The following is a 24,668-nucleotide window of genomic DNA, read 5'->3' on the forward strand; positions in this document are numbered from 1 at the left end:
ACATATTAACCAAATGGAATGTGCAGAACCCAAGGGGATCCCTAATTTAAGCAAATTCCCAGTAACAGATATTTTTAGACTATTCGGGAAAATTAAACAAAGACTGAGTCGGATCACACTAAAAAGTGGGAGAAGGAAAGATTAATTTGCAGCCTAGGTGGTCATGAACTCATAATCTGTCTCAGCTTCTCAATTAGATATAAATTTTAATTTACACAAAGTAGAGTTACTTCCTGAAGCTAAAGAAACATTAGAGGTATAGATGATTCTCTCCATTATTTCACTCCAAATAAACAGGAGGGAACACTCATCTTCCCTTCAACAGTCTCTACATGTCTATCACGGAAGACACACACTACCAAGGTCGAGGTAGCATCTAAACATAAATATATTTTACGAAAGTATATAACTACTTGAACTGGTGTTCAACCAAAGCTGTAAGAAATGGTAACCAGGTTAAACTGAGGTCACTTTCTGAATTTTCAAGAGCAGTTTTTACAACACATGATTTTTAACCTAATGCTATGGAAATCTGGAGTAAGATGTCTTGTTTTTTTTTTGTTTTGTTTTTTTGGTTTTTCGAGACAGGGTTTCTCTGTGTAGCTTTGCACCTTTCCTGGAACTCACTTGGTAGCCCAGGCAAGCCTTAAACTCACAGAGATCTGCCTGGCTCTGCCTCCCGAGTGCTGGGATTAAAGGTGTGCGCCACCAACGCCCGACGATGTCTTGTTTTTGTTTTATAGTTAAATAATCTCCCCAAATCCCTGGAAGCAAAGGAAGCAAGAACGTTCTCTATGAGTTCTACACATCTAAATTCTACCACCTATAGGAAATAAAACATAGGCTGAAATTAAAATACATACCTAAAAGTGCACATTAAACAACATTCTCTTTCCTGGCAGAATTACTACCTGCTTTCCAAAACACCAGTGCAATGATACTCATATTACCATACATTTATTTTGCTATTACTATTATCATTACTATACATGGTACACACGAGTCGCATACTCATACAATGGTCTAGCAAAGAGTAGACATTATAGCACACACACAAGTATAAGTCATGTTATAAAAAGGAGGTATGGGGATATATACTGAAAACTAAATCCAGTGGAGGAATAAAAAGTTAAGAATCAAGACTTCTACACACAGTGTAAGTGGTCATTAGCCCAAGATTATTTCATTAACCACTTACATATGATTTGTTGGGGAGTGCTAGGGTTCCCCCTCATGTGTTTGCATGTACAGTCTCTCATGCTCAGAATATACAATTCTTCACCTTTCTCACATTCCTCATAGCACGGTCTTCTTATTTCATATCAGTTCACCAAGACCACTTCAAGTTCATATTCCCTCCACTGGAGGCCAAATTCTTCACTTGCAATCTTTCATCCATTTTTTTTCTCACATAAGTCCTAGGACTTGGTGTGACACATACTGGTGCTTTATAAATATGAGCCGGGTGGTGGTGGCACATGCCTTTAATCCCAGCACTCAGGAGGCAGAGCCAGGTGGATCTCTGTGAGTTTGAGGCCAGCCTGGGCTACCAAGTTAGTTCCAAGAAAGGCGCAAAGCTACACAGAGAAACCCTGTCTCGAAAAACCAAAATAAATAAATAAGTAAATAAATAAATAAATAAACATCTGTTTAGTGAAAGCAATGGTGTCTCACTGAAAATTTTACTCATCTGTGCCTCAATCTACAAAATCAACACATATATAGATATAAACATAGAAGCCCAACACATAATTGGCAGAATATTTCTATTAATTTATGAGGTCCTACAAAATGGTTTCAAGCTTCTGTTGCCCTAAGTGTAAGAGGTACCAATTTACACCATTGATTTTTCTCACCTCCACTACAGAAACCACACTGGGTTACTAACACTCACAGAAAAAAAAAAATCCATTTCTTCCATGATGGATGCCTTCTTGCTTAAAAATTTACTCTAATCACAGTCTCAATTTCTACTCAAAGCCATGGTGCCTCATTTTTTTTTTTTTTCATTTTTCTAAGAAACAAACTTCTGGGCACAAAACACATTTAGAAATACTAAATTATGAAAGAAATGGGATATGACAACAGTGTTAGTCTTTGTATGACTGTGTTTTTTAGATGCTAAGCACATGTATGGTATAATTATGGAGCATTCAGACAAGTATACAATTCTTAAGAAAAACTAGGAAACCCATATTATAGCATCTTTAAATTGTTTTTAAAAAATTAAAAAAAAAACTTCAAATTATTGAAGACCAACGCACTGCCAATACAAAAATGTCTTTATTTGCAAAATACCAAAGCAACTGAACTGAGGTGCAGTATTCACATCCATAAAGTGATTGAGACACAAGGCATGACACGTAATCTCACTGTGCGTTGGACTAACATAATTTATCTTCTCCTTTGAAGGAATGTCCCACTTAATTCACTGCATACTTCAATCTCAGATTAACATAATGCCTTTTTTATTAAACAGAACTTTAAGACAAGACTCTGAAAGGTAAACAAGGTGTAATATAAGGGACTTATGATCTGGGAAAAGAAAGGAAATCTCTCATTACAGAAATGACATAAATACACTTACTCATTCATTAAACATTTATTTAAAGCCCATTATACATCAGGTTCTGTGATAGAAGTTGCAGAAAAAATAAGATATCCCCAAAGAAAAAGCCATGCAAACATGAAATGGTAATACAAAACTATAATCTCTACTGTAGGGTGGCACACAGGACAAAAAAAAAATGTCTAGGAGAGGGAGACATCATATATGGCTTCACAGAAGAGGCAATGCTTGAACTCAAAAAGAAGCAACAAATAATAACAAAGACACTAAATATGGAAAACAATACATTTTAAGTCAGAAGCATAAACAAAACCCAGCATGACACATTCAGAAAACACATATTAGCTAATCAAGGAAAATAATACAATATTCAAAGAAAAGGAGGACACAGAGAAAATGTAATCTACAAAGGACCTATGTGTCTTGCTCACTGGTGCAATTATAGCATTGAGGTCATGGGAATAACTAACTACCTTTGGATTCTATTTGAAACCTGTTCCACAGGAAGGACTTTAGCCTGGTGCTACAAAAATCTGGGTCAAAAGCCCATGGGTCAGGAGGCTTCAGGACCTAGGGAGGAACCTACTACTAAAGTTTTGCTAAATCACATGTTCTCAAAATGCCTTCTAAATATTTATGTCTATACCTATAAATCAGTGCTGCCCTCAACCTTGGCTAGCGAAGCAGTGGTAAGCAGTTAATGTAGAGACTCATAACTGGTCAAAGTGTTGAGAATTAAGTTCCATTGAGTACTCAATCCTAAATGGAAAACCTATATCAGTCTCAGTACCCAACCTCAAGGCTCAAAGAACATCTCAAAAGAAAGGTAGGAAGAATGTAAGAGCTGGAGGAGGAGGAGTGCTGTGAAATGCTGGGGCATGACAGCACTACTGAACTCATGACATCACTGCACAAGGGCAGTTCAACAAGATCAGTTAACATTCCAAGAGACAGCGGGCTCAGTGGGTTATTAACAAAAGAAGAGAATACATGAAGGGGATAGGGGGACATGCTGGAGTGCCTGGGAACAGTAGGAGGGAGAAGATGGGGTGCATATGATCAGGATGCACTGTTTACATGTATGAAATATATGGGAGCAAAAAACATTCATTTAAAAAAATAGAAATCTAGACTTACCATAAAGCAGTGAAGGAACCAAAACAGCTAAAACCAGAAAAGTAAAATAATTTGAGGGGCTAGGAAGATGCTCAGTGGGTGAAGTGCTTACTGTACAAGCATGAGAACCTTTGTTTGGAATCCCAGTACCCACATAAAAAGATGGATGTGGCCACATACACCACAACTCCAGTACTTAAGGGGGTAGGAAACAGAAATGAAAGACCCTTAGAGCTCACTGGCCAGCCAGTTCAACCAATCAGTGAGCTCCAGGTTTAGGTCTGTTACTGTCTCCAAAAATAAAGTGGAGAGTGATGGAGGAAGACACCTAGCATCAGCTTCTGGTCTAACATGCACATGCACACATACTTGCATACCCATAAATACATGCAGACACATATACCACACAAAAAAGAAAGTGACCTAAATTTTGAAAAATCACTCTGACTTCCATATGGAGGATGAACTAAAAGAAAAAGTTAACCACTGATGATCCCACCAGGCCCAAAGGATAGTTCTAATCCAAAGCTCCCATAGATGGTGCTGGTTAAACTAAAAGGGTCACAAATAAAATCAGAAGTTATAAATCTAGGAAAGGAACTGTAGGGATGAGAGCACTGACCAGGGATCAAAGGGGATGAGAGAAGGAAGAGGGGAGAGAGTAATGAGAATACATTATACATGCGCATCAAACTGTCAAAGAAGAAAATCAATTTAAAAGGAGATGGGTTAAGAAAAAGACTGCAAGGATTGTGGCAAAAACACATAAATACAAAAGATTACCAATATTAAATCTGAGGGATTTTGTCACATTAGACAAATTTGGGGAAATAAATAGATGAATAATTCATCAACTAAAAGGATTCCAGATTTATCCAATTGGACAAAAAGGAACGCCTTACTAAGGGTAAGTCGAGAGAACAAGGCCCTGAACTTAGTATGGTAAGCTGATACTGACAAGCTGAGTCTGCCTACAGAGTATGCAGGTGATAGTGTTTTCTGGTCAAGCAAAGGAAACCAAAAAGCAAGAGCAAAGACAGAAAGAAGGATAATGACTTAAGAATTGTCAGGACAGACAGAGATCAAGTGCTCATAAGAAACAAGGAAGCTCACCCTGAAAAACATGCAAAAGAGAATTTGGAATCTTAAGGTAACTCCCTGGATCATTGATGAAGCGTGGGGCACAGTAGGCAACAGAAGATTGATAATGAATAACCTAACAGCAAAGGAAAGGAAAGGAAAGAAAGAGAAAGAAAGAGAGAGAGAGAAAGAGAGAGAGAGAGAGAGAGAGAGAGAGAGAAAGAAATAAGAAAGAGAAAGAAAGAAAGAAAAAAGAAAGAGAGAGAGAAAGACAGAAGAAAGAAAGAGAAAGAAAGGAAGGAAGGAAGGAAGGAAGGAAGGAAGGAAGGAAGGAAGGAAAGAGAGAGAGAGAGAGAAAGAAAGAGAGAAAGAGAGAGAGAGAGAGAGAGAAAGAAAGAAAGAAAGAAAGAAAGAAAGAAAGAAAGAAAGAAAGAAAGAAAGAAAGGGAAAGAAAGAAAAAAGAGAAAGAGAGAAAGAAATAAGAAAGAAAGAGAAAGAAAGAAAGAGAGAGAGAAAGAAAGAGAGAGAAAGAAAGAAAGAAAGAAAGAAAGAAAGAAAGAAAGAAAGAAAGAAAGGGGAAGGAAGGAAGGAAAGAAAGAGAAAGAGAGAGAAAGAAAGAAAGAGAGAGAGAAAGAAAGAAAGAAAGAGAGAGAGAGAGAAAGGAAGGAAGGAAGGAAGGAAGGAAGGAAGGAAGGAAGGAAGGAAGGAAGGAAGGAAGGAAGGAAGGAAGACAGAAGAAAGAAAGAAAGAAAGAAAGAAAGAAAGAAAGAAAGAAAGAAAGAAAGAAAGAAAGAAAGAAAGAAAGAAAGAAAAGAAATGAAGGAGGGAGGGGGGAGGGAGGAAGGAAGGAAGGAAGGAAGGAAGGAAGAGAGAGAGAGAGAGAGAGAGAGAGAGAGGGAGAGAGAGAAAGGAAGAGAAGAGAAGAGAAGAGAAGAGAAGAGAAGAGAAGAGAAGAGAAGAGAAGAGAAGAGAAGAGAAGAGAAAAGAGGAGAGAAGAGAAGAGAAGAGAAGAGAAAAAATTGCCTGGAAGACAACAGGAAGAAGCCATGTCAAATTCCACAGAAAAACAGAAAAAGTAAAAATGTGAAAGAACGATTGGACCTGATAGTTTCTTAGTATGAGCTCCTTTTGCCAAAGAAGTTTAAGGAGACAAAGTAAGATAGCTTCAAGAATGAAAGATAAGGAAATGGAGTCGAGAATCACCTATTCTTTTAAAGCAAGAAAGATGTAGGCATTAACCTGAAAGAAGGTTTTGATTTTGAATTTTTTATCCTTTTTAGATACAAGAACTCAAAGAAGTTGTTAAAAATAAAAAGTATAGTACTTTTTTGGAACATTTGGTACCAGATATGGAGTTCTATTATGAGACATAGAACACTAGACAGGAAAAACTATCCTAACTTACACACAAGTCAACATGTCAACCTGATGGCTTGGTGCCCCTAACTCCAACTCCAGGAGCATCTTGGCCTATAGTAGCAACACTAGTAACAGGCCCCACTCACATACTGTAGCCTGGACATCTGAACTTGGAGGATATGGAATAATGCCTGCAGCACAATGGGGTTGGGGGAAGCAAGGATGAGGTCTTACTAAATACTATGAGCAAATTCAACCAGCAAGGATATGGAGACCTTAGCAATACAAATAATCTCAAAGTTATAGCTGCAGTGAGAAAATAAGCTTAATAAAAAATCATTTTTAAATTCTCAGCTTCTAGCACTGACTATGGCACAATAACAAACACTGATGTATACAAATGAATCAGGCCCAGTCTCACTCAGATCAACATCCCAACAGACAGAAATATGTGTAGAAAATGTGCTGTGCAATGACCCTGTGACCACCTGAACAAGAAACTCTAGTCCTATGCAACCAAACAAGTGGAAGGGCCTAATTGTCCCTGATTTCAAACAAGAGAACATGACAGTGAGGTCATTAAAGATACCTTTTTATTGATTCTTTGTGGATTTTACATTATGCCTCCTGATCCCATTCATCTCCCTGTCCCTTCTCGTCTGTCCTTGCAACCTCAAAACAAAACAAATTTTAAAAGAACAATCAAAAAACAAAAATCTCAGCGTGGAAGCTGTAGTGTGGCCCAGTGAGTCACACAGTGTACCTGTAGGCCCATACATCTTCACTTATAAGTGTTCACTGCTATGAGTCATTGGTCTGCTTCAAAGTCACTGGCTTCTGTTAGACTATCAATAATGAGCCCTCACTAGGACTCCTCTTGGATAGCCTGTTATCCTGTGTTGTGGAGAATCTGCAGTTTTGGATCTGCAGGTTCAGCCCCTTCACATGTTCCTGCAGTTCACAGATGAGGTGGATGTTAGATGGGCTAACTCACAGCCCTGTTTCTGGGCCTGGGTGACAACTGGGCTGGTCAGCCCACCAGTTTTCCATTGTCGTCACCACCCATCACCAGCCAGGTGAGCTCTCCAGTACTACCCCAGCTAGATCACCTAATGCAGCAGGCAGCAAGTTCTCTGGTTCTCATGCCCTTTCTCACATCCACACCACCAGGACCAGCTCTGCTGCTTTGCCTAGGCAAGATGCAGGGCCTGCTCTCCCCAGTGCTGCAGCCAGTGAGGGGTGGGACCAACTCTGTGCAGCCCTGTCCTCACTGCCTTGGGTGGTAACAGGAGCCACAGACCAGGACTTCAACAGAGCCACGGAACCAAACATAGTCCTTGGCAGCAGCCCAGGCCCGAATACCACCATGCCCCCAGGTGGCAGTGAGGGCCACTCAGATCTGTATGGCCTCAGCAGAGGCACAGCCCTCAGACACTAACATAGCCCTACATGGTGACCCAGATCCCTGACATCCTCATGGCCCTTGATGGGAACACAGGCCATGGCTAATAACACAGATTTTGGCTGTGGTTGGACCATGGGTCCAGGCATGGTCCTTTGCAGCAGCCTGGGCCCAGATGTCACCATAGCCCCAGTTGGCAGTGCAGGTCACTGAGACCTAAACCTAGTGACAGCATGGCCATCAAACACCAACATGGCCCCAGATGGCAACACAGATCCCGGGCAGCTGCACAGCCCTCAATGGCAACAGGAGCCTCGGACATCAATGCAGGCCCTGGCTACAACAGGGCTACAGACCCAGACATGGCCTTGGCCGCTGCTCAGGCCCACATGATGTCATGGCCCCTGGTGGCAGCACTTGTCACTTATGTCTGTATGGGCCCGTCAGCAGCACAGATCTCAGAAACCAGCATGGATCCTGGGCATTCATGTGGCCTTTGACAGCAACATGGGCCATGGATATCAACAGTCTCTGGCTATAGAGGGACCATGAACTCAGACATGATCCTTGGCAGCAGCCTGGGCCTGGATGTCATTGTGACCCTAGCTGGCACTGCAGGTCACCTAGATTCGCATGACCCCCATGGGGGCATATTCTTAGGACATCAACATGGTCGCAGGTGGCAGTCCAGACTCCAGGCGACCACAGGGCCCTCGGAGGTATTAGGTGCCACAGACATCAACACAGACCTCCACTGCTGTGTCAGGGCCACAGCCCATGACACGGCCTTTGGCAGCAGCCCATGTTCAGCGATCACCATGGACCTGGGTAGCAAGCAGGCCATCCATGTCAGCCCATTCCTCACCACCCTCACCCCCTAAGATCTGCCACTCTCCCTAGCACATAAACCATTCTGCCTCCTTCTCTCTTCCAGTTCTCCACCCTGTACTCACTCACTATAATGATACCCAACCACTGGTTGATTTCTGCCCACCCAAGCCAAAAGGCACAGTGTGGGGATGTGGCTACCTCCTCACATGCCCCCAGACCTTAAAGGTAACTTTGATAGATTATACAGTAGAGGAGCTAAGTAACTTGTCCAAGTTAATACAGGACCTGCTGGGGCAACAGAACCTAAGCCAGTGGCTCCCTACATGAGCTAGGGCAGCAACTGCAACAGCAGTTTGTAGTTCTACATGTTAACCAGTCTTCTAAGAATTTCCTATGCGTTAATGTATATAAAATCTTCACAACTGTTTTATGAAATTAATATCTTTACTTTTAAAATGAAGACACTAAACACAGAGAGGCTAAGTAATTTGTATTAAATTAAAGGGCTGGAGAGGTGGTTCAACAGTTAAGAGAATATAATGTTCTTCCAGCAGACTTGAGTTTGGTTCCCATCATATATGTCAGGTGACTCAAAACTGCCTCTAATTCCAACTCCAAATCTGCTGCCCGTTTCCAGCCTCCACAGGCATTGCATTCACATTTGTAAACCCACACACAGATTAAGTAATTTTAAAATCAAATGATACATAAATTGCAGGTGTATTAGAGAACATCACAGTAAGGAAACAGAAGTACTTGTGGATAATGAATCATAACATGGACAGAAACCATATTTGTTTTTCTAAACAGGGTTTCGCTATGTAGTACTGGCTGGCCTTGAACTCACAAAGACCCACCTGCTTCACCCCCAAAACTACCATAAAATAACTTTTCTTCATGCAAACATAGCTAAATACAGTACTATGGAACATAAAAAGCAAATGTCAACTATTACAAACAGAAAAAGAATTTATCCCTGGTACAGTAAGCCTAAAACACTTCTAGCCATCTCAAGAAATAAGAGATGGCTAAGAAATCAATAATAGAAAATGAAAAACCTTAGCCGGGCGGTGGTGGCGCACGCCTTTAATCCCAGCACTCGGGAGGCAGAGCCAGGCAGATCTCTGTGAGTTCGAGGCCAGCCTGGGCTACCAAGTGAGTTCCAGGAAAGGCGCAAAGCTTCGCAGAGAAACCCTGTCTCGAAAAACCAAAAAAAAAAAAAAAAAAGAAAAAAAAAAAAGAAAATGAAAAACCATTTTCTAAATAGAAGCATGCTGTAAGAGCACAATTTACACATGGAAGTACAACTCGCTGATGTAAGAGAAAATTCTGAAACACATGCCGAGGGAGAAAAGCAAGTCAGCTTGACCATTAGAAAGACGTCTGGAGCAAGGTCTGGTGGCGCCTGTGATCCTCATGAGATGGAGGTAGGACATCAGTTACATATGGACTTCTCTTTGGGTACTGTAAGTGATTAGACCGGACAAATTATTCAGGTCATAGTCTGTGGCCCTTAAACAAAGAAGAAGAAGGCTGGAGAGTTGGCTCAGGGCTAAGAGCACTTGCTGTTCTTCCCAGTACCCAAGTCAGCCGATTTTCCCCCATTATCATGTGAGGACACAGTGTAGTCCCTGAGAAAGAAAGCTCTCACTGAACAGCAGATCTGTAGGTAAACTGATGTAGGTAAACTTGGAGTTCTCAAGCCCTAGAACTACGAACAATAAATTTCCACTGTTTTATATTATTAGTCTAAAATATTTTGTCATAGCAGCCCTATAACAAATTGGCAACTGCATCAACAGAATTTATTTTAAATAAACCTTTTTCATTTTGTGTTTTACATAAGGAAGGAAAAATCAGCACAGACCCTAAGACAGTTACAGTTTCAGCAGCTTTACAAATGCTCAATTGTTCTTAAAGTTATTCTTATATACCTGAAGCAGTCTTTTCAGGGCCTTGCAACAACGAGAATAGACTGGAGTATATCAAAAGGGAATCATACACAGTAAGGCAAATGTTTCAGTGAGTTCGGTTACACATCTAGGTCTGTGTAAACACCACAGAAAATGCACTTCTATGGAGTCACAAAGACAGTGTGAAGGAGCACCGCACTGCACTATGAAGTTCGGGAGTCTTCCTCACAGGCACCACAACCAGAGAGAGTACTTCCTAGGGATGTGGGGAAGTGGCAAAAAAGCAGGCATCAATCCAGAGTTGATTGGCCATACTATCCTGAGAACAACTAATTTCTATTCCACCAAAAACCTCTTTCAAAATGTGGCTCCTTTAAACATACTGAGCACTGTAAAATCTAAATACATGTGACATGAAACCTTTTATATAAATTTCTGAGAAACTGTTTCCTTCTGAGTATTCCTTGAAAAATAAAGACCCAATAGCCCACAAACTTCTCCAAACACCAACTAACTTGAGATGAGACTGCCACCTAATGGCCAATACAAAGAACTGAATGCCCGGCTTTCCTGTTCCACCACCTAGGCTTCAATCAACCTTCAGGATTTAGCTTCTCAAACCTCAAAATGTATATACGCTTAAATCACCACTACACCTGCCTCCAATCTCATGAACAATTTCATCCCACACAGTATTTGTTCCAGCAACACCCAAAGACAATGTAAATATTCTATGACTGTTCTATCCAATCCATATATCTGCCCTGTGAATACAGCAGTTAGTAGCTAAATGTGGCCATCACAGTGCAGTAAGCTCTGCAAAATGGAAGGCTTTAACTATGTTAAAATAAAAAGCCTCACTGCTGTTGTCCTTGGTTGCTCTCCCAAGAGGTGGAAAGTAATATCCCTACTGGTGAAGGCACCATGTCTTCAGACACAGGACCCAGAGAACCCAAACAGGATCTGACCTGAAAGTCTCCTCCCTAAGGACTAGCTTTCATTGTACAAGAATGCACCATGAAGACTTCCAAAGGAGGGAAGCAACCAACAGTCCTACCCAACTATGACACACTCCAGACTCATCTAGGCAATGGCAGTCAGCCAAGTTCACTCACAGGCCTTTGGCAATAGTGAGCACATCTAACTACCCACTTCAGCTCTTCCAATTGGGAATAGAATACAGTCAACTACACTGATCAATGAGGCCATGATTCTTAGAAGAGGACCTAACCACCACTTTCTTAAACCATATAATTCCTAACTGCATTCTAAATAATTACTTTATAACCACAGGTAAGTGTAGAGCTCATCCTCATCAAAGAAATTTCTTTTTGTTGCAGAAGGAAACTTTCCATTACAGAAAGCCACTAGTCAAAATATAAACAACACTGGCCATGGGGCAAACAGTTCCAAATGCCACATCTTCAACACAGCTCCTACAATGAAGGCTCCAGGTACATCTAGGAAGAGGAGATAGGGAGATTATAAGAAACAGAAGACCAGGATATCCGGTGTAAGACTGTGCTTTCTAGCTATGACAGGAAAGCTAAGCTACACTTACACAAGAGCAACAATATGGCTACCTGAAGGAGACAACTCCAACAGGTGACATCCCAACCCAACATAGATGTGAAAAATTTCACAGGGCCCCAGCCTTAGATGAAGAGCCACAGGCAATTAATAACTGCTGAGAGGGTAAGAATTAGTCTTCCCCAGGAGTAATACTCCTGATTGGTTATGTGATACCAAATGGTCAGCCTAGAAACATATATGGGAAGGTAATACTGAACAGTCTCAGCAGGTTGCATTTATGTATTGATTTCTTAACTTAAAATGTGTATATAACAACAATAAATAAAGACAAGTCCTTGAACTGGGACAGGGGGTCAGACATGGTAGGGATAGAGGGAAGAGGGGGAGGGAGAAACGGTATAATTATATTTTAAAGTAAAAAAAAATCATATGCAAAAAACAATACAGTGTGCAATGCTACATTGAGTACTCTGCCTACATCTTTACCATCAATTCTCCCAGATCCTTCAGAATCCCAAGTTTAAGGGATACAATGTATGACAGTATATAAGAATTCTCAAACCCAACCTGGGGCTTATGCAGGGTCGCTTAGTTCGGCCTGGGAGGGAGAGACTGGACCTGCCTGGACTGAGTCTACCAGGTCGATCTCAGTCCTTGGGGGAGGCTTTGCCCTGGAGGAGATGGGAGTGGGGGGAAGGGGAGGGGAGGGAACAAGGGAATCCGTGGCTGATATGTAGAACTGAATTGTACTGTAAAATAAAATTAAATTTAAAAAAAAAGAGAATTCTCAAACCCATCTCATCCTTCCAACATCACCTCATTTCTTAACATAGAACCTTACCATCTTTTTTAAAATTACTTATCACAACTATTTTTGTGTATACACATGATATGGGGAGTCACATGTCACAGTGCAGGAAGTGTGGAGGTCAAAGGAATGTGTTCTCTCCTTCCACTTTTATCTGGGTTCTGTTATCTCACCAGCGCAAACCTACCATCACTAAACCTATATTCTAGCACAAGCCACCTTAATTCCTTGCTTTCCTTCAGCTCTCCACTCTTTCTGTTCTTCAGAACTAATATTTAAAATTATAGCATGTCGGTCTTAAAGCCTCCTGTGGTACTCCAAATGTCTCAAAGCAATGCTAACACAGCTGCTATTAGGCACCTGTGTGTCAGGTATGTATATTACTTTATTTGTATCTCACATTCGCAAAATGTTGATAATTTGAGTACGCAGATTTAAGTAAATGGATCCTTGAGGAAACATCATCCATCAACAGACACACAGCTTATTAGTGAGGGCAGCTAAGATTACAAAAGCAAGCTGGGCCTAGTGGCATAGCCTATCTCCCAGAAACTGGGAGACTAAGGCAGGAGCACTATAGGTTCAAGGCCAACCTCAACTATGGAGGGAGTTGAAGGTCAGGTGAAGCTATTTAGCCAGACCCTGCCTCAAAAATAAAAATACAAATGGGGCTGGGAATATGCCTGAATAACAGGGCAACTTGCCTAGGATGTGTGACACCCTAGGTTCAATCTCCAGTACAACATGCACAAGTACACACAGAGACTGACAGACAGACAGACAGACAGACAGCACCCTCACCTACTAAAACCTTTCAAAATTTGGTTTTGGTGTTCCTTTTCATTTACTCTCTCCCAAACCTTTAGGAACTCTGACCACACTATACCCTTTCAGGGTTATTCACCAAAATACACACTGAATTACTCCCTAGGCTGGAGTGACACTCAACTGTGGTCCACCTTGAAAATTGTCTCTGAAGCCTTTTTCCTTCCACTCTCATTTGCTTCAATGAGAAGGTCCTAGGTAGACTGATATAATCCCAAATAACACCTCCATCTTACCTCTGAATTCAAACTGATACATTACAAAGTACTCACAGATTTTTCCAAGGTAATATCAAGGAGAAAATCTACTGCCAGCCTCATGAACACCTAAATGCATCAGAAAATGAGTACTGGTCAGAAAGCAACAGCAAAAGCTAATTATTAAAAAAAAAAAAAAAATCCTTTGCAAATGTTCACAGACTGTACATTCCATTATTTTGAAGTAAGTGCTAAGCCATTCCAAATACAAGGAACTCAAAGTTTTTGCTCCTTTTGTTTTTGAGACAGGGTCTCCCAATGTAGTTCAGACCTTGAATACTCCTACCTCAGCCTCCAAAGTGCTGGGATTCAATGTGTGCCACCATGCCAAACAACTCTTACATTTTAAAGCACCTTAATGTGCAATGTTACAAATCAGACAAATTACATGTAAGACTGTTGGCAATCAAAGAGATGTCTCCAGAAACTAAACAGCTTTTCTTTACCTACCTCCAGGTTCCAAGAGGACTTCAATTCAGGCCCGTCAATGCTTTCATTTCACCTGAAGGGTGATGTGGAGCTACAATAACGGTGCTAACCACCTCTCATGTGTCAGGACATTATGTCAGTACCTTCCAGGAACATGCAACAATCACATAAGGAGTTTCTCCTGGTTATTAACTGACAGCCAAACAGCTTCTCTTCAAAGTCCTCCTCAAGAATTAGCTTAAAATACTCCACACTTAAAACACTCACATTTCTGCCTCCTGTTAGTCTCACAACCTTCTAGCAGGTAATTAATCCTTTCCTGACATCAGGGCACTAAGAGCAAAGTTGTTACTTGCTGACTTATACTATCTCTTCCATTCCACTACAAAAATAGCCTGCTGGGGCTGGAGAGAGAGCTTAGTGACTACGAGCACTTACTGCTTCTACAGGGAACCAGGTTCAGTTTTCCAGCACCCACATCAGGAGGCTCACAACCTCTCACAGATCCAGCTTCAGGGGGTCCAACACCCTCTGGCCTTTAAGAGCACCTTCCACATGCACAGTGCACATAAATTCACACAGGCATACACATAAATACATGAAATTAAAAATAAATCTTTTTTTTAATTCTGTTAAGATTTTTCCAGCAATTCCCCCAACCAGAAATCAGATCCTATACTTTTCCCTAATAATCTTAGCAAATAATATCCCTGATCTGGAAATAAAACTTCTCAGAAAAAGGAGAAATTATAACAATGTGTCTAATAGAGATGTTGGGAAGTAACCTTTTGTAGACAGAGAAGACCTAGCCTATGGCTCAAATACTCTTCTAAGGAGTCAACACAAAAATACTTTGCTTTCGGTATTCTGCTATCACCAACACGTTTCCTAAACACAAATTATATAGAAAACCAGAAACTAAGCAGATTTACTCTGAAAGGGCATTTTACAGTAGTCTAGTCAGAGACAGTCCAAGGAAATGGAGAAGGAACAGATCCATCAAGACTTGACAAGTACTGACAAATGAGACACAAGAGAACAAAAGTCAAGGAGCTACTGAGTTGCCAGCATCAAGTTTAGCCAAGTGAGAAAACTGAATATAGGACTAAAGAACAGTAAAGCAAATGAAAACAAAAGGAGGAAGGAGAACTGGGTGAGACCTCCAACGGTGGGGGAGAGGGTGCGAACAACTAAAAGGTTCACTGTGGATCTGAGGAAGCAAAGGAAGACTGCCGACGGAAGAGAAGATGACTCAAGTAATGGCAAACGGGAAGAGTACAGCATGCATTTGGAAGAGAATGCAAAAGGCTTTGCTGGCTGCACATTTACGGAGCAAAGCACAGGGGAGGCTGAGGTAAAGACTGAGTTCTAGCTGGTGTTTGGAGACGTGGTTCTCTGAACAGAAGGAAGAAGGCAGATAGCTCGCCCCCACCCCCCACAAGAAAAATATTCTCAACATAAACTGGATGACAAGATAATTAAGACCAAAGCTTTTAAGAGGACTTAAAAAGTATATAGAAATAACAACAAAGACATAAAAGTGGCTGGTAGCAACAAAAGTAAAACTTAGGAAAAATATGTGAAAGATACTCACTACCCCAAGATGCCAGAGACATTATGGTGTAATGAGAGATACATAACCGGTCTCTGCCCCGAGTTCCTGGCAAACAGCTCTTAAAGCCCCTAGAATTTCCACTGATGCGATGAGTACTTCCTTTGTGTGCTAATGGGGAGACTGTGCCCTTATATAACCTCAGGACAGGAGCTGAGTCACTAAAATGACCAAGGCATGATTAGAAGTTAGACTTTCAGCTCTACCCCTAAGCTTCCAGAGAGGAGCTGAAGGTCAAGCTGATCACCAAAGGCCAACAATGTAATCAACTGGCCCCACATTATGACACTGCCATAAAAACACAGGGGACACACAGTTCAGCAAGCTTCTGGAGTGCTGAACATGAGGAGGTGCTTAAAGAGAGGTATGACCAAAAAGAGCATTAAGGCCATGAGCCGCTATCCATGTGCTTGCCCTAGTCATCTGGTTATTCATCTACATCTTTTGTAACGTCCTTTATAGCATCTATAAGCAAATTAAATAAACTCCAAGAGGGAATCGGGTAAAACCTGTCAGTCATAAGCACAGGCCACAAAGGGGTACTTGTCATGGGCATCTGAAGTAGAGGTCTTAGAAAGCTAAACCTTCACCTGGTGGGATCTGATGCTGCCTGCAGGCAGACACTGTTAGATTTCAAGTAAACTGTAGGAGATCTATATGCTGTTAAAGGTTGTGCGAGTGGTGTGTAGCAAACACACTTTGGCTGTTTCCTGTCTTCCCACAGTGCCCTAGATGTTGCACCATGACTCTGTTTACTGTGGTTCATACATGGTATCACAATCATCTGTGGATGCGACCTTCTCCTTATTCTGCCTCTCGTTACTGGTACTAACAAGGCAAGACCACAACAGGTTACCAAAAAAATGTCTGCTGAATTCTAATGGAATACAATAACTCGATCAGAGGAGACAGCAAAGAAATCTGAGTGACCTACATAATGGTGACAAGCACTAATGAAGCTGTTAGGAGGTAGATCACGTTTATGGAATGAGTTTGAAGACAGACTGAATTTCAGAGTGGAAGATGACTAAGGACAATATCTTTAGAAAAATAAAGGGGGAAGAGAATGAATATGAATGAGAACAGCCAAAGGAAAATCTCAAACACAAACAGATCTGACATACATAATAAATTTTTCAGTAAATCTTACTATTTGCTGACAAGAATACTTAAATATAGAATTAGCTCCCTAAGATTATTTCTGTATAACTGTCTTTTAGAATGTTATTTCAGCCAGAGATGGCTCAGTATGTAGAAGCAGTTTCTGTGCAAGTCTGACCAACTGAATTCCATCCCTAGAACCCAGAATCAAAGGGAAGAATCAGTTTTCAGAAGCCCTCTGACCTACACATACACTGTGGCACATACTTGCCCACACTTATAACACACACACACACACACACACACACACACACACACACACACACATTGATGTGTGCACAAATAATGTTATTCAAATTGTTTATTTCAGTGTATTACATACAAACTAAATTATATAAATGTCCAACTAAATGTGTTAATCAAAACTGGATCAATATTGATATTTTACCTAGTGATAAAATGAACAAAAATCCACCGAGTATTTATACTGGAGCTAACAGAGACCAGTCAGGAAAGCAAACTTTCCTGGAAAGATGCCTGTAACTCCAGATGCTGTAATCAAGGTTAACATTAACTACACTGTGAGATCCTGTCTCAACAACAAAAAGAGGAAGCAATTTAATGCAGTATTAAGATGCTGAAGGACTGCTTAAAAAATGAGGACTAGCATGTGCAAAAGCATGTCCATGTCAATGTCTCATCGTCCTGGAACTACAACAGACAATAAACAAAGAAGGAAGCTCATATGAAGATTTTCTGTATTTATCTTACAATCCTAAAATGAAAAACATCAGAACTCTCAAGGAAATGGTCATTCATCCGTAAAGCTTGTGTGAGCACAAAATGGGTAACAGGCATAATAGAAGGAAAAGTAACTTCTGCAGACAAGGAGCCACAGAAGACTCAGTAAATAGGACCTGCTTAGGTTCAGAAATCCTAAAGTCAAGAACATGGGTCAGTGCTAAGGGAGGAAAGGTGGAGATTGGCCCAATGAGAACACTAGGAAGCAAGTGGGAAGATGCTCCAGCAGAGTGCTGACTACTTAAACAAGAAACCACGGGAGGCTGTAAAGTGCTGAATGGAATACATACACTGGACAGAGTTTCTGAGTTCATCTCAGGTATAATCTCAATAATCACACACAGTTATATACATGTCAGGGATACTAGGAAAAAAGTGGGGGAGAGAAAAGCCACTACATGTTCCTCTACAACATAGACCATTTATATATCAATTAAAATTTGTTGTTTTAGTTTTTACTTCTTTTTTAAGAGATACCTCAGAGTAAAACTACCACATCAGATTACCAAATCTTTACTATCTACAACAGGACAAACAATAAGCAAAACTGCTAAATAAAGTCAGTAAATATGAGGCTACTAAGCTCATTCCCTATTTACTTATTAAAATATGATCACCTTTGTATAGAAACTACAATTATAAACTGATGATAATTCATCAATCCTCTATTAGAAAATAAAATAATGGGGTGTGTTCGTTCACCCATCTCTCAGCTAACTAGCCATTGTGTTTATCTGAAATTTAAAAAAAAAGGAAATACACATGGACATATGTTACAATGTAGATATAAAATGTCCCTCACACTTGCAGGCTCATACATTTGATCACTTGTCACTACTAGTGGTGCTACTTTGAAAAGCTGTGGAACATTTCAGAGATGGTATCTAACTGAAGAGGTGGGCCGTGAGATACAGCCCAACCAAGCTTCTAGCCTGAATCTATTTCCTAAGTGACATAATATGCCCTGCAGCATATTGGTGAATATGCCTTTCCCACCATAATGGCCTGTTCCATTTCAAGCCATAAACCAAATTCAGCCCTTCCTCTCTTAACTGTTCTCTCAGGTAGTCTGTCCTAGCAATGATAAAAGGAGTGTTGGTTCGCTTCTCAGCCCTTCGGCTAAGATCAAGTGTAGTGATGATAGAGCTAGAGTGCTTAAATTAATTTCATATGAGCCTCAAAGAAATGACTCTTGCATTTTTTCCTCTATTGGATCACTCCATTAACTGTATATAATTTAAGTATATATACAAACTTACTATAAAATATCTATATTTTTTAAATGAACAATTGCTTGATTCTACAAGCTTCCACTGCTACTTTTTCAAGTTCACTGATTAACAAATTCCTTTACAAAACTATCTACCCTGCTGTATTGGATTCCTCTATGCCAACTAACTCTATGCCAATCAAATCAAGTTTCACCTCAACCACTTCCCCATAAACCTAACAATCATCAATTATGCATTAATCTGACATAGTTGATCACTCCCTCCTGCTATGGAATACATTTGTTGTGTATTACATTTGTTTATGCTGTGGAACATCTGTTTAATGATACAAAGGTGTGTTGCATTCTTTTATGCTGCACTTGTTTAATTCTGTGAAGCTGTGTTACTTTGCCTGTCTAAAACACCTGATTGGTCTACTAAAGAGCTGAACAACCAATAGCAAGGCAGGAGAAAGGATAGGCGGGGCTGGCAGGCAGAGAGAATAAAAAGAAAACGGAGCAAGTGAGATCAAAGATCGAGAAAAGAAAGGGCTAGCTAGCCAGCCAGCCACAGAGTAAGAGTGAAAGTAAGATTACAGAAGAAAAGGAAAAAGCCCAGAGGCAAAAGGTAGATGGCATAACTTAAGAAAAGCTGGCTACAAACAAGTCAAGCTAAGGCCAGGCTTTTATAAGTAATAATAAGACTGTGTGTGATTTAATTGGAAGCTGGATGGCAGGCCTTAAAAAAGTAAAAGAGAAAAAAACAAGCAACTATATTTTGGCATTTCAATGTAGGCCCATATTTCCATATAGGGCCTGAGAAAGCCTAAAAAAAGAAAAAGAAAAAAAAAAGAAAAGAAAAGAGACATTACTCCTTTAAGAGGCATTGCTGTTCAGTGCTAAATAGAAACAGCAAGCTAAGTTTAAAAAAAAAAAAAAAAAAAACACTGTGGCAATGTAGATACCACATTCCTACAGCTAGGATGGATGCATGCAGTTCCTGGCCATGCACTTCCCACCAGGCCATAAGCTTTTGACTTGGTTTTCACAACCCCAAAGCAGGGAACCAGCCGAGGGCCACTAGGAGGAACCAGGTCTTTGCCCATACAGTCAAAAAAGGCTAAAAGATGTAGTAAAAGAGGTCCAGATGGAAAAAAAACAAACAAACTCTAAAACAGTGTGGTGATACTGTGTTCCCCAATATATTGTGCACCCTAATAAACTTATCTGGGGTCAGTGGACAGAACAGCCACTAGACAGACATAGAGGCCAGAAAATAGTGGCGCACACACCTTTAATCCTAGCATTCCGTTGAAGAAATCCATCTGGATCTCTGTGAGTTCAAAGCCACACTGGAAACAGCCAGGCATGGTAACACATGCCTTTAATCCCAGGAAATGATGGCAGGAAGCAGAAAGGCATATAAGGAGTGAGGACCAGGAACTGGAGCCGTTTTTAAGCTTTTAGCTTTTAGCAGCAGTTCAGCTGAGATCAATTCAGATGAGGATTCAGAGGCTTTCAGTCTGAGGAAATAAGATCAGCTGACTAATTGGCAAGATGAGGTTGGATGTGGCTTGTTCTGGTTCTCTGATCATGCAGCGTTCACCAGCCAATACCTGGCTCCAGATTTGTTTTTATTAATAAGACCTTTTAGAAATTTGTGCTACAAAACAGGTTCCAATGTGTTTTATAATGTGTATAGGCTTAAGAAAGAAAATGGGTATAGACAGTCACAGAAAGAAATAGCTTTAAAAAAAAATAAAGTCTTTAAAGAGAGAGTAAAAGTAATATAAAAGAAAAAAAGCCATATAAAGATGGGAAATACACAGGTAATCTGGATCTTATATAGTATTGTTGATTTTGAATTTTTTAATGCTGATGAGCAAAAGACAGCTGCTAGGAGACATGGGATTGTGAACATGACTGCAAAATTAAACCAACCTAGAGCTAACTTTAACTTTAAAAAAGAAGTCAAAAAATATATTTGTCAAATGGAAATCAAAAATGTTTTGGAGTTTTGTTCCCACAGGAGACTAGAGGCTGTAGATTCCTTCAGGGTTAATATGGATCAGGTTTGATCAAGGGAGACCTCCTGAATCTTGACAGGTGATATATATCAACAAAGGTTACTGCTGGTCTTCTCTGGACTTGACCATTATCTCAAATTTTCTCAGGAACCCCTAAAAATGCCTTTTCCCAGAGACAACAAACAGCATTCTAGAGAAAACGATGCCCACATTCCCAAGAGTTGAGGGGTATGGGTGGCCTTTGGTTATTTTGTGGTTTATAGATGTCTGTTATTATTTAGGCGAATATAGTCATAAAGGATAAAAAGACAACAATTAATCTCAGATATTTGATATTGGCATGAATTTTGGTATGTTGATACAAATTTAGTTACTTTTATTACACTATGTGTGTGTGTGTGTGTGTATGTGTGTGTGTGTTTCTACACTTGTTTAAGGTATTGTACCTATGTAGCTCATATAAAAATGTAACCTAAAATTCTAATTTTTGAAAGCTATTATTATAAACTATTTAGGATAATCAAGAAACATAGGTTAGTAGTTAATCATCTATAACAATCAAATCTGTAGATAACACATGAGGCATGTTTTCAAGATCATACATGGTCTTCAAAACTTCAAAGACCTAGAGAATATGGCATTTAAGACGTTTAATAATCTGAGGCTTTTAATGACAATGAGCCACATCTGCTCCTGGCAGCACCAATTTACTTCAGAGAAAATGGGCATCGAAGAAACTGCATAGTTGTTTGCTTTCAAAGTGGCAAGATTACATATTTGGGCAAGAAACTGCTTTTGCCTTCCTAACTGTATGCTGTATAAACTGGTCATGGAAGACCCACAGGAAATTGACTGCTGAACTTTGCCAAAACAAGGTGGGACTATCCTTCAGGGTTCCTGCTTCAGGGAAGAGTTTGCCAGACATTTTGCAGGACACAGAGAAAAGCAACTGACGAACTTTGCCAATACAACGTAGGATAGTCCTTCAAATTTCCTGCTTCACTGCCAGATACTCTAGGCCTGTAGGATGAATGAAGATGGATGCCCCAATGCTGCAGAGGAACTTTGGGTGGCTGTCCAGGCAGCAAGATGTCTCTTTTGTTAGGTAATAGTACATCCCTTTGAGGGTCTTTGATGGAAATGAAGACTAGAGTTATAGTTGCAGTTTTCCTTAGTTATGATAGAAAGTAAATTAAGTGTAAAACTTTGGATTCACTAAGAAAATGGAGTATTTTCTCTGAGTTTCCTAATACAAATGGACTGAATAATGTAAATGTAATTTTTGCTTGATAATTGTTTTTGTTATATGTAGTTTTACTATGTTAAAAGTTAAAAACTTTCATTTTTATTTAGACAAAGAGGGGGAAATGTTGTAGAATATGATTTTATGGTATGTTACATTTGTTTATGTTGTGGAACATTTGTTAAATGATACAAAGGTGTGTTGCATTCTTTTGTTGCATTTGTTTAATTCTGTGAAGCTGTGTTACTTTCCTGTCTAAAACACCTGATTGGTCTACTAAAGAGCTGAACGGACAATAGCAAGGCAAGAGAAAAGATAGGTGGGGCTGGCAGGCAGAGAGAATAAATAGAAGGAGAAAAAGAAGGAGCAAAGAACAAGTGGAGGAGGATATCAGGGACCAGTCACCCCGCTACAGAGCAAGCCACAGAGTAAAAAGTAAAGAAAAGTATACAGAATAAAGACAGATAAAAGCCCAGAGGCAAAAGATAGATAGGATAATTTAAGTTAGGAAAAACTGGCTAGAAACAAGCCAAGCTAAGGTTGGGCATTTATAAGTAATAATAAGTCTCCGTGTGTGATTTATTTGGGAGCTGGCTGGAGGACCCCCAAAAGAGTAAAAGAGTCAAAGAATAAAAAACAAACAACTACATCCTCCTCCCTTATAAAACTTTTCATTTGAATTAATGGACACCATTCCCATTTTTTTAATTTTGTTTTTTCTTTTTTGGTATTTTGCAACAGCATTTGTCTGCATAGCCCTGGCTGTCCTGGAACCACTTACTTTCTGCTTTCAAATGTATGTGTGAATGTGTGCATATGTACTTGTGTATCTGTGTGTTTGTCACTATTTCTCAGCATTCTAAGATCTCAAGGAATATCTCTGGACTTCCCCAGCCACACTCACTCCCTAACCTATATTAATCAGTTCTCAGGGCATTAAACATTATCTGCCAATCATTGAAAACTTGTATCCCTAGCTTAGAACTGCAGACACAAATATACCCAGATATCTACAGTTTCTCCACTACTAACTTGGCATATCCAAAATTAAACTCATTAATTATTTCCCCCTAAAATCTGCTTCTTATGCAGTCTTATCAATGTCAACTCTATTCCAGTTTTTCAGGCCATATCCAATCAATCATCAAATCGTTGCCTCTGTATTCAAAATGTATGCAGAATATAATACTTCTCTCAACTCCTGTCTAAAATCAATGCCATCACCCGACGAGATTTACAGTTGCAGCTGGCTAAATGATCTCATTCATCCTTAATGCTGACATTCTCTACTTAGCAGCAAAGAAACCCATTTAAAATAAGTAAAGCTAAGGATAGAGCTCAGTAGTTTGCAACTGGGTGGGGGAAGGGGGTGCTAAATTTAATCTCCAGCAAAGCAAATACAGTCGAAATTCTACACTGGCTTTGAATTTTTAGGGTCTACACAACCACATATGGTCTGACTCCCCCAAATCAACACACCTATCAGGCATCACTTTCTGCCAATCATTCTCTTCAATGCCTCCACTAACATACCTGTCACTCTGCAAAGAGACCAAGCATACAGCAGAGGATCTCTGCACCCCTGTTCTATGTTTATCAAATGTTCTCTTCGCTAAGGAATGGGAAGATGGCTCAGTCACTAAAGCACTTTCAGTTTAAGCATGAGGACTTGAATTCAGATCCACAACACCCTCATAGGAAGCTAGGCATAGTAACAAGTATCTGTAATACTAGTGCTGGGCAGGTGGAGACAATAGGATCCCTAGAGCGCACTGGCCAGCTGATCTTGCTGAACCAATGAGTTCCAGGTTCAACGAAAGACTCTCCCTCAAAAGCAAGGTGGAGATCAACTAAGGAAGATACTCAACACCCCACCTCTGACCTCCACACAAATGCATACAACATACACACACATGAAAATAAGCACCTGCCATATCACACTAAAAGATTAAATTTAAAAAAATATTAATTATAAAAAATGTTTTCTCTTCTAGAGTCTGCACAGAGCACACTTTTACTTAAAAATCTCTGCTCAGGAATCCGTTCTGATTAGAGCCTTGCCTAACCATCCTGTAAAAAACAGCACTATTCCCACCCATGCTCTTTCCACCTCAATCTGCTTTACCTTTCTCCACAGGACTGTAGCAGCTGAGATACTACAGATACACGTAGTTATTTTCTTCATATTGTCTCACTTGTATATAAGCTCCAAAAAGTACTATGTTGTACTATGCCAAGCAAGTGTTCACCCACCTTCAATGGTGATGACTGATTCCATTTGGACTTGGTCTGTTTTTAAAGCCAGGATTAAAGAAATCAGCAATATAGAAGTTCTCAAGTCCTGGAGAAACACTGACTGCAAGACAGTACACTCACAAAAGTACCTAACTCTAGCTAAGGACAAAATTAAGGGTTAACAATTCTACACTATGATGAAGCAGAAAGTGGGGAGGGCAAAGAAAAAGAAAAAGAAAAATGGCCTTCTCTGCTTCTCCATCCCTTGACAAGAAATACCACCTGATTGTTTCCTGTAAGCTGGCCTACCAACTCTG

At 40.1% G+C, this 24,668-nt stretch overlaps 1 protein-coding gene across 6 annotated transcripts in view; it reads right to left on the minus strand.

Moving 5' to 3' along the window:
* Positions 1 to 24,668, minus strand: part of Ccser2 (coiled-coil serine rich protein 2) — a 130,366-nt gene that overhangs the window by 98,687 nt on the left and 7,011 nt on the right. Inside the window, exon 2 of one of the 6 annotated variants that reach the window (XM_076544419.1) lies at positions 13,709 to 13,762. The exons of the other annotated variants lie outside the window; for them this stretch is intronic. The gene's annotated coding sequence lies outside the window, so the exon portion shown is untranslated. The remainder of the gene's footprint in view (positions 1 to 13,708; positions 13,763 to 24,668) is intronic. 6 annotated transcript variants of the gene reach the window in all.

The sequence above is a fragment of the Peromyscus maniculatus genome, chromosome 9 (genome assembly GCF_049852395.1).
Source record: "Peromyscus maniculatus bairdii isolate BWxNUB_F1_BW_parent chromosome 9, HU_Pman_BW_mat_3.1, whole genome shotgun sequence".
NCBI lineage: Eukaryota > Metazoa > Chordata > Mammalia > Rodentia > Cricetidae > Peromyscus > Peromyscus maniculatus.